A 17986-nucleotide genomic window follows, 5' to 3' on the forward strand; every position below is an offset into this window, starting at 1 on the left:
AGGACTATATAAACCAAAATCACTGGTAAACTGAAAACGATCGTCAATCATATTTAGTGAGAATGATAGTAATCGGCAATGCTAATTATGAGCTGTTACCGCATTGTAGTGATGAAATGGTAGGCGAAATAAAAATGTAGGCTATATGACTTTAAATCTGTGCTCGTCACCAACTCATAGGTCTACAGACAAAATCAGTTTGATAAAATCAGCAATTTGTACTCATTTCCTTTCCTTATTTCCTCCTTTCTCCGCACGACTTACATTTGATTGTATTTATACACTACTATAGGCCTAGATTTATGTCAGCCCATACTGAAGAGGTAAATATGACAAAAATGTGAGTAAACTGAATTTATCATCACACAATGTAAGAGCAGTTGAGTTGTTTAAATTCAGGCCTGCCGCTGAAACAGCCTGTTAGTAGGCTATTTAACCCATTGTTTGTTGCCATGAAACAGGCCAATAATGAATTATTCATGGTGAAAACAATCACTACATCATAATGTCGGATACACTGTCACACTGAGTATTAGACAAAGTGTTTGTCTTAATTTGGTCACATAAGCAGGAAAACGATTTGGACAGTGGATGATCCGGTTGAAAAAGTCACCAGTCTCCAAAGTCACGGCAGCAGCCACATGTTAATAAGGGCCAGTTCAACTTATTAGTATGAGGAATAATGAATTAATTTGTTAAAAGTCCTTTTTTTTTTAATCCCTAACGTCCCCGCTATTTCCCCCTGATTGATTAGCATATTCTAATTAGTTGGGTACGTGTTTTGTCTTTGGTGTCAGTCCATCGCATCTGTTGATTGGCCATTTTTTTTTTTTTTTTTTTTTTTTTTTTTTAATATAGCACAATGTCCCAGTTCATGGTATTTAGGACACACCAGGGTGGCGTTATAAGACAATTAAATGCGAGACAAACGGTGAACAAAATGCCAGTGCCAGAGCACAGTAACGACACTTTGATTCACCACATGGGGTTAAAATATTTTCACTTTTTGCTGAGCTTAATCAACATGAAAATCCAAAATACATACATATATACATACGCAGAGAACAAGGCTACACAATGCTTCAAGCATAACGCATGAATCTGATTTGAAAATGATATAGCAAAGGAGGCATGGATTTCGGATGCCAGGGGAAATCATCTGCAGCTCCTCCTCATCCTCATTTATCACTCACCTCATTTGTATAGGCAGCAATTTATAGACTTAATCGAGTAGATTGTGGCACTTTTAAACGAGGAGAAAACTGAAAATTACTCTTATTTTTCTGTCTGCACAAACCTAATCCTCCCTAATCAGCTGTTATTCAATTATTTCCGAGTTTCATTGGTTCAGAGGTAATTTGCGGCACACTTTTGGACATCTGGACTGACAATTATGTGGAGGAGGAGACACAGTGTATGGAGATGGAGATGAGTGGACGCCTTGGATGGATGCGGAGATAGAATCTTATCAATGGGCCATGTGGCGGTGAATAAATAAAAGCGCGCTCCTGTGGGACTGTGCGGCACGTTTGGCGTGCGTCAGGCCGGCCTTTTACTGGCTGATGCTCAAACCCACAACACATTTGTGCTGCTCTATAATCTGAGAGATGGTCAGAGGATATGAGATGACCCTGGTCAAAGGCCTGCCATTTATTATTTGGCGTGTTGTTGTGTCGGATTGCTTTGTGTGATGCGTCATTTCTCCCAGGAGAAACAGCCAGGCCTGTTGTGGCCCAATCACTAAACATGACAACTTTAAACAGTGATGCAGCTAATGTGAGTCAAAGAAGGGTTAGGTTAAAAAACGGGGCAAAGACCATGTGACAATAAAATACCATTCAATACCAAACGGTTACTGTAAACTAAACCCAGATGGACTGCTAAAACTGTAAGCATGTCATCCCACAGACAAAAGAACAGTGTGGGAAGAAATCGGGGAGACCTGATATGGTTGTAACACCTTGAATTCCTCCAATCAGAAGCAAGCTGGAGTGATTGTACTGCCTCTGCACATGCTCAGTCTGACTGTCACTTGGAAAAAAAGAGGCAGCATTTCAACCCCCTTGAGAAAACTCTCAGAAAAATACCGGTTCTTTATTGGTTCTTAAAAATGCTCTGTGGTTCTACAAAGAACCATCAGCAGGTGAAGAACCTCTTTAGGGGCTGGTTCTCCACACACTTCACGCACATGTGGTTTCTTTAAAGGGTTCTTCATGTATATAGGAATTATTTGGTGGCGGCAGCATGAAATTATGACTGCTGCTAACAATTGTTTTCATTGTGGATTAATGTGCAGATTATTTCCTCAGATTAAAGAGCCATCTACAGAAATGGTTCTGTAAAGAACCTCTTGCTAAAAGGTTCTTGGCATCACTCTGAAGAACAATTTTTGGTTCCAGTTAGTTCCAGTTCCTTTATTTTTCTTATTACAGAATGGCAGATGTCAGAAAGAGGAAGACAGATAGGAAGACAGACAGGGGACTGCCACTTCCTTACCTTCTTTTTTGCCATGTAGTATGAAAAAAGTCAGCATTATTTAAAAAAAAAAAAAATGAATAGTCACAATAACATGAGTGATAAATAATCTTTTTCATTATTGAGTATTTGATCATTATGTGTATTTTAGACATGTTACAACCAGCCCTGCTCACTGGGATGGCTGTAACAATGGAGTGACTGAATTTAATTAATTTAAATTTTGCAACCTGCACATATTTCATAAAACCAAATAAATACATAATTTCACTAGCAGACGCATTGAAGATTATAAAATGACAAACTGGCTGTTCTAGTGGAAATTTGTTTTGGTTTATTGGGAAAATAAAAAGTATCCGTGGTCTCCCCTATTTTATAGAGATTTAGATACAGCTTTAGATTATTCATGCTTACTGGCAGATGTTTTACTTTTATGTGAAACTGTGAACTAAAACTTCAGTTTGCTGTTAATATAAAAATGAAAAAGTAAATGTATATGAAAGTAAAATGGATATGGATATGAAAGTAAAAATGGATATGGATAAGTAAATGGATATGAAATGTTGTAAAATGATTTGGGAATGATTTGGACTAATTATCAGAAATCAAACAGCCCATGTGTAAAAAGGAGAAAGAGAGAGAGAGAGAAAGAGAGAGAGAGGAGTAGAGCGACTCAGATTACCTTACCTTATTTTCAGCCGCAACTCATGAGAAGCTATTAGAGAGACATTTCATTAGAGGTGAACGAAGAGATCAATGCCACACCAATAGCTATGCTAATGATGTTCTTACATTGTCTACACAATCATGTGTAGACACACACACTCACACACACACACACACACACACACACACACACAGCAGACTGTTGTGAATTCACATGCCATCTGCATATCTCATCCTTCCTCCCAGATGCCAGAGTCATTAGGACGTGGCTACAAACACATTTCTCCATCACACATGACACTGCTTTGAGGAAAATGGCAATCGACTTCTTAAAGGCATCTTAAAACAAAGCTCATTTCTGTCCCATTGATTTACAATGGGTTAGAGTGTACTACATGTGGTCTCTGTTTTCAGAGGATTTTGGACCTAGCGGGCCTGGATCCAGCGTACAGAGGAAGAGGGATGGAGCTCCTGATTAGGAAAAGATTTAATGTTGCTTAGGAGATCTGGAAGTGTCACCTGCATTCCAGACTGCAGCGTTTTGCCACCACCCACTGAAAGTTAAACTCTTAAACAGTTAAGCTGTTTAAAAATTATTTGCTGGCTCCAATATCCCTTTTTAAATCTATAGTGTGTACAAATTTCCTCGCACTCACTGTGGTGCAGTTGTAACAGAAGCACATAGGCCAAACATGTCAAAATTACAACGTGGAAGCTTCCAACATTACAACTAAAAATTTTCATGTTCTAGATCCCCAGATTGACTCTCATTAAGCCCAGGATCCCCACAGGACTCTGATATGAAAAGATATTTTGGTTTGTGTTAATTATGGAACTCTCCAGGTGTCATAGCTGTCAAACACAAAGTGGTGAGGTTAAAACATAACGTTAAAATAAATGTTTGCGCATGTTTTTGTGTTATAATAATAATATTTAGTGAATGAATCCTTTGAAACCTGAAAAAATTCACTCAGTTTCTTTCAAAAAAGCAAAAAAGGCAATTAGCAAATTATTTGGAAATTTATGAATTTATTCATGAAAAATATGCAACTACCTGAACATTAGTAAAGATTGTAAAAAAATGAAAAAACAAACAAACAAACAAACAAAAAAACAAACAAACAAACAAACAAACAAACAAACCTGTAATGTAAGTTTAAAAAATTTCTACAAGTTTAACACAATATAAGGGGGAAAAACAGAAAAATGCCTAAAAGGGGAAAAAGGGAACAGAAAATTAACCAAAAAACTAAATACACGTAACAGGAACACTATTTTCATAAATATTAAAATGGTATATTAAAAGTTCATATCGGTGATGCCAGATCAACATCAGCTTTCTTATGTTTAAGGGCGATTAAAAGCATTAAGTTACAGTGAAATTATACTAGCCCACATTTTGCTGAGGATCCCCTGGGAGACCCTCAACGACCCCTGGAGGCCCTCGGACCCCACTTTGAAAACCACTGTGCAAGCCCACAAGAGGAACATTTTTATCTGACATTGGTCTTTTTCCACTCTTTGAATTAGAGAGCTGTAAGTGCAAATGTTAAGATTTTTTTAAATTCTCACCAAAAACACATTCATGTCACAGCAGCTTTAAGGTAAGCTTTAAGGTAATTTAATGTGCTACTATTTGCATTCTGGGATGAAATAAGAGAAAATTAAAAACCAGATATGAGACGGCGTCAGTGAGGCAGGACACGCTGTCCTCATGTGCCATTTCCAACACTACACACTTTCAACTGGAATGGACAAGTGACAGGATTGTCCAATTTCTTTTTTCATGATTATTCAGAAAACAAAAACTGTGTAAAACTTAATTCATATAGCACCTTCTTAATTGCATTTCACTGAAGTGCGTCACTATTGGACACTAGAAAAATAAAGACACATGAAACAGTAAAACAATGGATCGCAAAACAAAAAGTGACAGAATTCGGATCATTTGGCATCCATAAGTGGGCAGTCTGCCTTTATTTACCAAGACACAAAGAAAGCAAAGCTTACAGAATGTGTCAGTCTCACTATGACTGGACTGCACCTTCACACATGTAGAAGAAACAACAATGAATCAGCTGCCCTGTTGCTTCCAAAACGCCTCAATTAGAAATCCTCCATTCACTGTAAATATGCCACAGCGCTCAAAATAAATACAATACAGACCAAAAATATCATCTAATGTGATCAACCATGCTGAAGTGGAATACTGAATGCCATTAACTCATGGAAATACTGTAACTTCGGATTTTTTGCTATAGTGGAGAAAGGTAACAATCTAATGGCAACTTTGATATTTTCCACCAAACACGAATGATACAAGTTATAACTGATGTCCTTGTTGGCCACAAATTCGTCTTTTTTTCCCTGATGATTCTTATTACAGCTTTGAAATAACAAGTAATTCAGCATTAGCGAGGTCCGGATCAAAGTCATGGACTGGCAGAACATCTCAAAGGCCCTCAGCCTCTCTGTCTGAGCTATCTTTTGTTTGTTTGAGCTCCACAAATGGCTCCTCTAATCTAGCTAATTGCCATTTCCCAGAGCCCGGCATTGAAGATAAAGAGTTGGGTCACCAACCAGCCGTTGATCAAAACATTTTATTGAGGTGAAGAAACAAAGGCTCTCACAATTCTAACAATGTGCCGCTGGTAATTCAACAGATTGCTCCGCACGCACAAAGCATTAATTAGGGCAATAACTTCATGCTAGTGCCGTTCCATAGTCTCCATTTCTATATGAGTGCATCTATTTAGGGTCTGAAGTTTGGAGGAGACTCTGACTTGCTGGGCATGTGTGCCACATTCCCCCATAGCATGTGCAGATGTGTTATTAGCGTAATGAGGAAAAAACACTTTGGGAAACGTGGGAGAGAGGCCCCCTCACCAAAACTTTCTTGACAAAATAATATTCCTCATTGTGGTTGCTGGTAACGAGAATTGACATAATTACTTGGGCCCATTTCTTGTCTAATTAGCACACTTCCAGAGCAGACAAGAACTAGCAGTTAGGCAGGAGAAGGGAATCGGACAGGCATGGCAATAACAACACAAAAAGGGGGCCCCTGGTTTCAGCGTAATTAGGTGAGACAATGCCCCTGACTGTTTTGAGCCATGGTAGTGGCTGAGTGCTGGGGCCGAGCAGGCGAACGGTTGCCCCGCGAGGTACACATCTCCCCAAGACCCTAATAAGCCCCTAATTGTCCTTTCTGATTCACATGGGCAGCACCAACAGACACTAAGACAGCCCATTCTTGGTCTCCTGCCGTGAGCTTGGCCCTCTTCGTGCGGAAAGGGAGAAATTTTGCGTTGACTGACTCCGGACCTTTACTGTTTGGCCCACTAACGCCAGACATTTTGCATTAAACATCCTGTGATGGCGTCCCAAACCTGGAGGGCTGCCAAGATGTTCCTAACAGAGGTCCAGGAGCAGCCTCAGACTCATCTGAAAGCCTAGTCAAACCAGCTCAGCCTCACGGCAGTGTGTGATATAGTAATGAAATTTAATCTATAAAGCCATGTACATTGACCTTAATTGTCTGTTTGTTTTGTGACAATCAGCACGACTTTTAAGTAATGTATTTCAGTTGGAGGTATGTTTCGTGCCTGTACCATGCAGCATGAAGAAAAAAGCCACAAAGTCCACAAAGTGATGGATGCACTAATCAACACCACCTTCTCTCAGGAGATCTGAGCTCCAGTCTGGTTCTCAGTGAGACCAGTGTTCCCTTTTCCCTTTTAACATTGAGATCGCTTAACCTTAACCACAACCTTTTCCTAAACTTAACCAAGTTCTTTTGTTAGCTAAAGCTGCCGGAATTTAGTCACATGCCGCTTCCAGTAAAGACATGTTTGTGTTCATGGACACAAATTAAATTCTTGCCCATGTGCATAGAAAATGGATGTCCATGTCCATGGACACAAATGTGTAGACTGAATTTTGTGCCTATTGCACAAACTGAGGTGAGACTGCTCTGCTCCTCCATATACATTTAAAATGTGCAGTTTTTCAATTGTGTTCTTTTTTTTTTTTTTTTTTTATTGTCATCACTGGTTGTAGAAATCAGCATGAAACTATGAGTCCTTTCCATGCAGACAGTGGCCTGTTGGCTGATTTCTCATGACTCAAAAAGGTGGTTTTGCTGTGGATTTAAAAGTTACTTCAATGTGTGAAAGTGATCCAATCAGAACACAACCTCAGTTTTTAACAGACCATAGTAACAGTAACTGTTAGCTTCTTAGAACAGCACGTCAAGGATTCCATCAGTAGACAAGAAGAGGAGAGAGCTGGCCAAACACAGCGCTTTAGCTGGTGACGTGGTCAGCCATGGACTTTCTCACAGCACCTCCACTACAACAAGCCTCCAAAATGAATGTTTTTAGCAAGTGAGCGCCACAGAAATGTTAGCTACGAAAACATCTGCTAGCATTGCATCACTAGTTCCAACAAGCAAGATATGTTCACTGCAGTTAGCTGAACACACACTCAGCCCTGCTGGAATGGACTGCAGCCCCAAAACTCTGTTGTACTAGAGGTAGTAACTTTCAGGAACTCTCAAATCTTGGTGGATAATAAAGATAGTACACAAGAATAACACAAAAAATACCATCCCTTTAACGCCTCAGGCCAGTATTCTGTTCAGTCCATGGGGAAAGATCTAGCTGAAAGCTGTTTCAAAGAAATAAATACAAAAACGTGACAGAGACTGATTTATTGTATTTTACATGATGACAAAACTCTCAAGCATCGATTAGTAAGACACTTTTGCTGCTAAAGAAAACCTTGAGCCACACGTAGCTGAGCTCTGCAGGCTGCATTTCAACATTCAGGGATGAGCCCGTTTAAAGACACACACACACACACACACACACACACACACACACGATGCCCCAAGGCTGACTGGTCTAGTCCATCCCCTGACATATTGCATATGTCCGGGGTCACTCTCTCTCTCTCTCTCTCTCTCTCTCTCTCTCTCTCTCACACACACACACACACACACCTATGGTCAAGGCCTTGCAGCTCAGAGGAACGTCAATTGGATGTGCCCTCAGTCCTTTAATTAGCTGTCAATTAGTGCAAATGAATCAACTCTTCGCCCAATTAAGCAATGGCACCAGGCAGCTCCCGTATACATGCCATTGTGCTAGCAGTATGAGAACTCCACAGCTAGCAAACTCGTTTTGGATCAAGAGTGCAACTCAACAATCACAGTGTCGCTGTGCTCAGGGAGGAGGGCAGAATTGGTGCGTGCAAGTGTGTGTGTGTGTGTGTGTGTGTGTTAATACACATGGGAATGGAGGATGCTTCCACAGAGTTTGTGCTTGTTGGAAAATCAATGCAGTGATTCCTAAAAACTTTTCACAACTGCAAATACTAGCATGTAATATGACTTCACAAGATCATTCTTCAAAATACCCACAGAACATCCTTTTAAATTCTAGATCTTATTATTTTCAATTTTGATGTGATGCAGCAGCCATAAAACAATGGCGCTTCAATGAAACGTTACAACCAGAAGAAACACAATATGGATGTAATATTGTTATATATTATGGAAAGAAATTATTATTTTCTAACATTTTTTTTTTTTTTTGGCATTTCTGCTTTATTTGACAGTCACAGTATAGAGAGAGGGTATGACATACAGCAAAGGGTCTGAGGTCGGATTTGAACCCAGGACACTGCAATCTAGACTCAGCCTTTACATGTGGTATGTGCTCTTATCCAGTGAGCTACCAGGGTGCCCTGGGATCAACTGGGGAAAAGAAATTGTTTTAATACACCTTTTAAAAAAAAACTCAAATACTCCTTTTAATAGATATACATAGTGAGAGTGCAAGGGTTCTCTTTTGCTTGATTTCCAGGTTGGACAAGGAAATTGTGAATATGTTAGGCAAATTAAGTATTATATTTCTGCATTGTTTTTCGCACCATTCTCCATTTTCTTTAATCCACTCTGACATGACTATCATCTTTTTCCACTTTTGTAAGAATTAACAAATGCTTTGCTACCAAGAGGTGAAAAACTTGGATTATATGATGCTTTTCTCCTGAAAAACCTAAGCCAAACGCTCCCCCACCAATCTAGCACCTAAGCACTGGAGTTTATTTTTGACACTTGGCTGGATTTTGACACCAGTCCTCCATCTTTGATTTCCATTTTCATAATTTTTATGATTTCCCTTGGATTAACAGCCTGTCCCCTCCTCCCAGTCCCCCATTGCTTCTCTGTCTGCCCCTCCCACCTGCAAGCCCTGACTCTAGAAAATGGTTTTCTAATGCAAACCACATACTTCATTTACAGTCAGAGGGGAGAAGTAATTTATACAAACATCTGTTCACTTCTGACTTAGAAACTATAATCCTATTTTGTACTCTGACAGGTAATTGGTAAAAGTGAATGACTGAGTTGACTGAATTAAATATTGGCGTCATATTTAATTGAAATAAAGTGAAGCTTCCAGTAGTGTTTGTTTCTGAATGAGCTCTGTGGTCACTGCAATACTTAAGCAGCATGCTAATTGGACAGGGATTGATGTATACGTTTTTCCTGTTTTGTGGACATTTAAGAAGACATCAAATACAGTAAAAAATGACATTATTATATACTGTATTATTACATTATCATATACAATCATATACTGGTCTAGTCAACAGAAAATATTTGGAATATTACATGTTGAAGACTTGATAAGACGGTGACACTGTTCTCTCTCTCTCTCTCTCACACACACACACACACACACACACACACACACACACATACAGAGTGATCAATACTGATGAATGGAGGGAAGACATTTGTTTGGGTGATTCAAAAAAGGTCAGTCAGGCTACTGATCCAGCACTCAATTGTTGTGGCTCTCTGTATCAAGTGCACGAGTTTCTGAATATCTGGTGAGCTGGACATTTAAAAGAGTCATAAATCGATCTCAAGCAGACATTTAGGAATGGCTGGATTTGGCAACAGAAAAGACAAGTAATGCCAGAAAACAAGGACACATATTCTCAACAAAAATGTTATTTTACATTTTCATGAGATTTTTGTGCCCAACACAAGTTGACGGAAAATCTATTGCTTGAATGCTGAAGGAATCGCGGCGAGAGTAAACCCTCATACATTTTCTGCATTCTGCAACAATTTCTAGTGATTTAGTGAAGTAAAATTAAACTACTCTTCATTTTGCCATAAGGACCTCCTGGAAGCCCCTGAAGGACCCCTGGCATTCCCCGGACCCCACCACAAAAAAACAAACAAACAAACAAAAAAAACCCCGCTTATTTCTAGGATGTGCTTACTGTTGTTTTGCATCCACTTTTTGCCCGTGGCTTTGTGTCATAAAGGAGCAAACTGGTTCGAGGTAGGTGAGCAGTTAAAAATGTTCCCTCCCTTCCATCAGAAGCCACTGTGGCCCATTACAAAGTGTAATTGTTATTTAATGGATTAAACATTCATCCCTGCTGTCTAAACCTCCAGGGAGCACGATGACAGCCTCGCCATGTTCGCACAGCTAAACATCCCCCACCCTACATGAGAACACACACACACACACACACACACACACAGCGTCGAAGCTCACTCGACACCAGTGTTTGCACTCAAAATTCAATTACCCACTTATTGATACCTCTCTGGGGTGCTGAAGTAGTGGACGTGGTGAGGAGAGGGGGGCGATGATTTCCCAGGAGGCTGCAGACTCCTCCGCACATCTCCAGCTGGATCTATTTCATGGCTTTACTCATCACTGCAGGGCGCAGATGGAACATAAGGAGCCGTCATACACCTGCACACACCAACACACACAGACACAGACAGGGACACGCATATGTGTGCATACCCGAGCATGCACACATGCATGCACACACACACACACACACACACACACACACACAGTTAGTTTATTATAAACACTTAGGGGGCTATGAGACATTAAATAAATAAATCCAGGCTTTGGATTGAAAGGGGCGTTTTGGTTGAAAATTAGAACCATATATGACTGGAAAGCTCCTCTTGAGCTCTGTGTGATAGTCAGTGGAGCAGATTGGCTTTATCAGCAAAATCAAAACGAAGAGACAAGTGTCCAAGATTCAAACCCAAGATTAAATTTGGTGCACAAAGGCACAAAAGTAGTAAAAGTATAAATAATGCTGTGCATTATCATTACAGGATTCTAAATGCTCTACAAAATTAATTTGGTTCCCATGTTGTTTCATTTTCAAAGAGGTGCCTAATTTGAGAATTTGATTTGCATCACCATTCTGTCATCATGGCAGACAGAAATCAGGGGGGAAGTTGATTTGCACAGAGAAGTTATCCTTTGGCCAAAATACAATTGCTGGATATAAACGTCCCATATAAACATGGTTTATTGGATTTGTTGGATTTTTTTATTTCTTTATTTACAGAACTCCCAGGCTTTGATTTTGTACAAAAAAGATTCCAGATGTTTCTCCCTATTCTGATAGCAAGAAAAAAAAAAATAATAATAATGTTTCTGTCAATAGCTTTTAATTTATTTTTTTTTTTCGGAGCTCTGAAGAGTTGGTCCTAAAATGTGTAAAAACAATCTCATGGTCCAAAAGACACTAATCTAATAATTTATGTCTTCTCTAATTATGGTAAAAAGCAAGATTATTGCACAGCATTGAAGGGTAAATCCTCCCAATGGTCACCCCTGCTGCTAACTTTATGATTTGAAAAAGCAAAAACCTGTATTTTGGGCCACTGGTCATATCACTCAGCTGTGTGAATGTCACTGTGCTTTAACAGTCAAACACATCAGCTGTCCTATGCTGAAATACCCTGTTAGGAGGAGCTGAGAGCCACAGGTAGTGCCCCACAGGTTAGCCACGCGTCTCAGGGTTCCCCGGAGCCCTCCAGGGGTCTCAAGGGAACAATCTGTTGTAGCCGGTGGCCACGTTCCCCTCTAATTACAGTGCTCATCTCCTCTCTCCCATGAGATGTGACCATTTTGATGACAACCCACCACGGCTTGGGGTTGTGCATCACCAGGCAACAGCTGGGACTGCCAGCTCTTCCACACGTCAGTCCCCAAGGGAAGCAAAGGAATAATGATTTTGTTGCTGATTCGCAGACACCTCACCAACTCTGATGCAGTAATTGCTACTCAGCACTGTCTGGTAATCTGTTAAATTAGATTTCTGCTCCAACTGAGGAGAATGACTAGAATGCTAACAAAGACGTAATGCAATGGCACCTTCTCAAAGGTCAGTTATAATATCATATGCCAGCTTTACCAGAGAATAAAGCTGTATCTTGTCAAAATCAGATTATATTTTGACTTAAATAGATTGTATTTGCACCTCTAGATAAGAAAGAGGGAAATATTACAATGGTAAAAACATAATTGGAAAAGGAGCAGCCAATAAATGCAAGAAATGAATTTATATAAGTGAGACGTACTTGAGTAAAACAAACTTTGAGTCCTTAAAAATTAGCCAAAACATAGGCTTGGAAATAGCACACCGATACCCAAAAGAACTAAACAGTTTATCCAGGTTCTCCATAGCAAAAGCATATTAGTAAATGCCATACACTATAGCTGTATTACCCCACATGGCTCACATATTTTTAATCTTAGCTTATGTCAAATTTCCAAGAGCTATAGTGATGTAAAAGTAGCCATATCCTTTGACCTGACAGGGTCAAAATACAGTGTATCCCTAAGGATGACTTTGGATTTATGAGCTCCATACATTCACTTCTCAGTGTGATTGCACAGAGTGTTCATTAGCAGGGAGCCAGACTTAATGGCCTACGCGCTCCTGTTGGCCGTAAATCTCCAGACTCCACCCAGGTTTGCTCCCCTGTCTCATCAAAGGGCTGTGAAGAACGCAGTCAGCGTGATGAAAAAGAGAATGAGATTCATCTGCGCCCTCCTCCCTGACACACCATGATGAATTCATAAGCAGAGAAAAATGAAAAGTGGGAGCTATCAAAGACACGCCCATAAAAGTGATACCGCCGGATGTTTTGCGAGCTGCTGGTATAATCATGGAGGCCAAAGAAAGTGTCATCAAAGTGTCTCTCTCACTGTCACTTCTGAATCCAGGACCAGCTAACGAATTTCTAAAGAAATTTAATTTTAGTCTTTCTTGTCATGCCTGGCCTAGAAAATGACTGCATGACTGAAAACATCTCTTGAATGGAATAAGGGGTGTTCTGTACGTTTAAAGTGAGTGGGATCATCTAGGATGGATTCATGCAGCTTTGAAAGGAGGTGTCTTGGAAGTGGCTAACTTTTCAAACATCTGTCAATGCATGAAGGGTACATCTTATGGGCTTGTTTCATCACTAACAATTGGACATACAAACTACCTGTGGTTTCAGGGAATCTTGACAGACAGTCAGACAGTCCTAATGGAATAATTATTCATTTTATGCTCTTTATTAGTTTTGTTTTATTGATGATTTACACAAGGTAACTAGTCCACAGAACTTGAATGGAGTAGAACGAACTTTCCCCGTTCAAATCCACATAGTGGTACACATATCGTCGGAGGGGCACTCATTTTAATGTGCATCATTGCCATTACAAAGAACTGTTGTACTGGGATAACTTCCATATAAACCGACTTGCAGCAAGTGGCTGAGTCACTGAGGTGAGAGGTTTTTCAGCAATGACCAAACAAGCAGTCGAGTCTGGAGCAAGGAGAAGCATCCAAATGTCCAATAGCTCAATGACTCTTCTGCTCTATTCAGGTTCTGTGAACTGGCCTTTGCCTTTTTTTGCCTTATCTTTATTGATTCACATAGCCTCATACACATAAGGTAATTTGTTTTTTTTGACATGGGAGATGGCACAATGGGAGCAGGCATCTATAGTGAAAACAACATCAGTTGTCACATTTCCCTAAAATAGTTTGTTCTAGAGGTGGTTCAGTCTGGGGTGTATTTTCAGCAGCACAGACATTACTGCAGGGCTACTCAATTTCAACTTACTTCAACTTCAATAGCAAGGGGGCCAAATATGAAAATCTCTGTGGTACTGGGGCCACATACAATATTTTGTCAATTAATGGTTATACTTGTCTTGTGATGCTGCTTCCCGTTATATTCCTTCATCACAGCAATGCATTCGTGGCACAGTAACCACACTGGTTTATTACTTGTTGCAGCTAATAAAGTAAATAAATATGTGCCTGACCATTCGCTGTGGAACTGGCAATTTTCAGCATCAACTTTATGTTTCTTTGGCTTTGACAGAGAAATTTAGAGTTAGCTTATTAGCTTGATGCTGGCTTGATGCTGGCTGTCTTTGCCATGGTGCAAAGACAGCCAGCGCGGAGCGGCACAATTACAGCAATTAAGTGCACGAGAAATGTGACCTGGCATAACATAAAGATGTATCCAAGACAGATGTCTCAAAGAAGCTCAGCATTGATATGCTATATGGTTCAGAGATATGTACCTGTTTTGCAGGTAGTGTCTGGCGAGCCATAGAAAAAATAAAAAGGTCTGTGTCCAGCCAAGGGGGCGCTAGATGAAGGCCTGCACTGCTGAATAATCATAGAAATATTAAAGGAACATTACAGGAATACTACAGGCAGCAGAGTGTGTATAAAGGCTACAATAAAATATGGAATTGAGTATTTATAGTATATAGAGAATATAGATCGAAGACAAAACTGACAAAAGGGCAGCACTAAGGGAAAAGGCACAACTACACATCTGTTTGCTACTTCAGCACCACTGACAGCCCCATGGATTTATCAATACACAGCACAGTGAGGTTGATGATATTTCAGAGCCAAGGTCGGGCCATAGATTCTACCTTGTACAAGCACCAGTCAGGTAAAAGATCAGTGATTCAGACTAGAGTAACATGTTCAACTAAACAACCTCTCTGCCCCTGCACTCTCTCTGTTACTAGAGGATGGAGAGGGGAGATGCTTATGGTCATTTTGCTAACAAGTGGGATGGCATCCCCCTTCATCCCCCCTCAAGGTAACGCACTTCATTGTTGTAACAACAGCTTGAAGTGCAGCACCTTGCTTGACAGGGCTTTTGTACAGTGGGTAGCACTGCAGATATCAGTCAGTCCTTAGATGTTCATTCAATACTAGATAATACCCTTCCGTATGAAGCAGAAATCTTTCATGAGCCTTTTCTCCTTAAGTCCAAATGTGAAGAAACTTCTTTAAGGAGCTTCAGCAAGTCACTCAGGCAAACTTTGATCGATAAACAAATAAAATGTTTTTAGTTCTTTTGGGAAACTGGGAAGAAGCATCCCCTTTGGTGATTACTATTCCAGTTCTTGATCATCTCATCTTACTCAGAGTCTCTTAAAGAGCTAATTGTCAGAGAATACTGGTTGACAGTTGGCTGATGTCATGGTCTGACCAGTGAGTGTGGTGCAATGGAGAGTGAAGTCGTGTTGGCGCTTCCCATTCACTCCAACCTTTTCACTGCTGTTCCAGGTCAACAAATTTAGGTCAGAGCACAATGCACTCTCTCTGCTGGACCATAGCAGGGTGCCAGAACTCTTCAAATGCTCCCCTCTGACCCTCATCCCAAGCCTCTCCTTCTAACGCTCTCACACACACCATCATACTTGGTAGACCAACCAACAGGCCCAGGGCTTTATAATCTGTGATCTGTTTTCTACTTTAAAGCAGTGGAGGGAGTCACCTTGTGGTTAGAAGACACAATGACATATTCATTGAAATCTGCAGTCTCTCATGTTACCATCTTATTATCTGCCTCAGTCTCTCACTGTGAGATGCCAGGTGTCAAGAACAGTAGCCCAAATATAGGCCACCACAAATGCTTTCCCTAATCTTTTCCTGTCAATTCCTTTGATTTTCTTAAGCTGGTCGTTTCCCAGATTTGGTTCATTCAAATTTCATAGCTTTGCCAAAGGTTACAGAATCTTGCAAACCATTGCCTTTATGAAACTGAACAATTGGCAATTTCATGAATGGCCTGGGCCTTTTCATATAATAGGCTATATTATGAGAAAAGCAAAAGGCTCATTTAGTGACTAATCCTAACCCTGTAGTTAATTTTACCCATTCATTAATACCCATGCAACATGTTCCAGGTTATCGTTAAATAAATAACAATTTATATGTTATGGTGAAAACAATAACATTCAGTTATACCAATTATTTCTTCTATTAGGGTTAGCTTCAATGACGTTTAACTTTTGTTTACACAAAAAGGTCGCGTGGTGACGTCACGTCAGTAAAAGCCAAAAGTCCTATGAGCAGCATCGCTCCTCGCCGGGTGCGGTGGCGCGCGCCTGTAATCCAAGCTACCGGGAGGCTGAGGCTGGCGGATCGTTTGAGCTCAGGAGTTCTGAGCTGCAGCGGACTATGCCGATCGGGTGTCCGCACTAAGTTCGGTATCGATATGGTGCTCCTGGGGGAGCCCGGGACCACCAGGTTGTCTAAGGAGGGGTGCACCGGCCCAGGTCGGAAACGGAGCAGGTCAAAGCCCCCGTGCCGCTCAGTAGTGGGATCGCGCCTGTGAATAGACGCTGTAGTGCAGCCTGAGTAATACAGCGGAACCCAGTCTTTTAGTAGCTCTCTGCTCCTCCTGGCAAACACACAGCCACGCCGCAAACACACTCACCTGCATTTTCAGCCCGGCAGCGACCCTCACTCCACCAAAACACACGCGCGCGCGCGCGCGCACACACACGCACACACACACACACGGTGCGCCTTGTTGTTTTACTGCCACAACAGCTCCGTCACTGCTGCTTTAAACGCTTATTTCTCTCACAAATACAAAGAGAAAGTCTTGCAAACCTTCAGAACAGTTTCACTTTGCTTGCCCCACAGCGCCTCCGCCTGGAGGAGAGGAAGAATAACAAAAGTCAGCCTCATTAGTTCTCCAGCTGTCCTGCAGGAGGCGCTACTTCACAGCAACAATTATTTCTTGGATCCTCCTGTTTCTGTGGGACTTTTCCCAGCTGGAAACAAGAGGCCACATGAATACACAACTGATGGTTCCATTCCACTCAAACATGGAGGTGCAGCAACTTACAATCACATGCTGCAACAACACAAACAACAACAAGGACTGCCATGTCTTCACACATCAGTTTAGCTTGGCATCAGTTCAGCAAGCCTCTGGAGGATGAATTTGGTCATTTGTTGTGTGGATGATGGAGGAGGAACACTGTGTCTCAGCTGCTCTTTCACAATCAGTGTTAAATCAGTTTGAGATGTGCTGGAGCTCTCCTCAGGTACACAGAAAACTATGTTGGTGTTTCACCACACAGAGGATGAAGGTGATTGACTTTGACTTTCCTCTGGAAGGCATTCAATCGATGTAAATGATCAGGAAAGAAGAAAAATTCGATCCCTCTGTACAGTTTCTTGACTTCATGTCTGCAGGCTTTCCTTCATTTGGTCAGCTACCTGTAGCTTTTTCAAATGGATGTAGAAACCCTGAAGTGAGTGTTCAGAACTCAGCTCTGCCAACACCACACCTGCTTGACTGTGTCACCTCTGCTCAGAGTAGACGATGGGCTGTCTGCTTTTTATCCCGAAGTAAAACTTTTTTCAACAGCAATAAAGAACTTTAAGGAGAATGTCTATGTTGCAGGAATTTCCATGCAAGGAAGGTGTCATTAACATTTACACAGATAGATAGATAGATAGATAGATAGATAGATAGATAGATAGATAGATAATATTTGAAATCAGTCAGTTGCTCATAAGCAGATAATTCCATTTTTGAAAATGTTGCTTATCAGACAAAGGTCTTAAACTAATGACAACTTACATTTTTCTCCCAAATGGCCATCATCATTTGTTTTAAAAGACAGCCCATTTTTTCAAATCTCTGGGTTCGCCTTTCGATGATTCT

Source organism: Myripristis murdjan, chromosome 24 (assembly GCF_902150065.1).
Source record: "Myripristis murdjan chromosome 24, fMyrMur1.1, whole genome shotgun sequence".
NCBI lineage: Eukaryota > Metazoa > Chordata > Actinopteri > Holocentriformes > Holocentridae > Myripristis > Myripristis murdjan.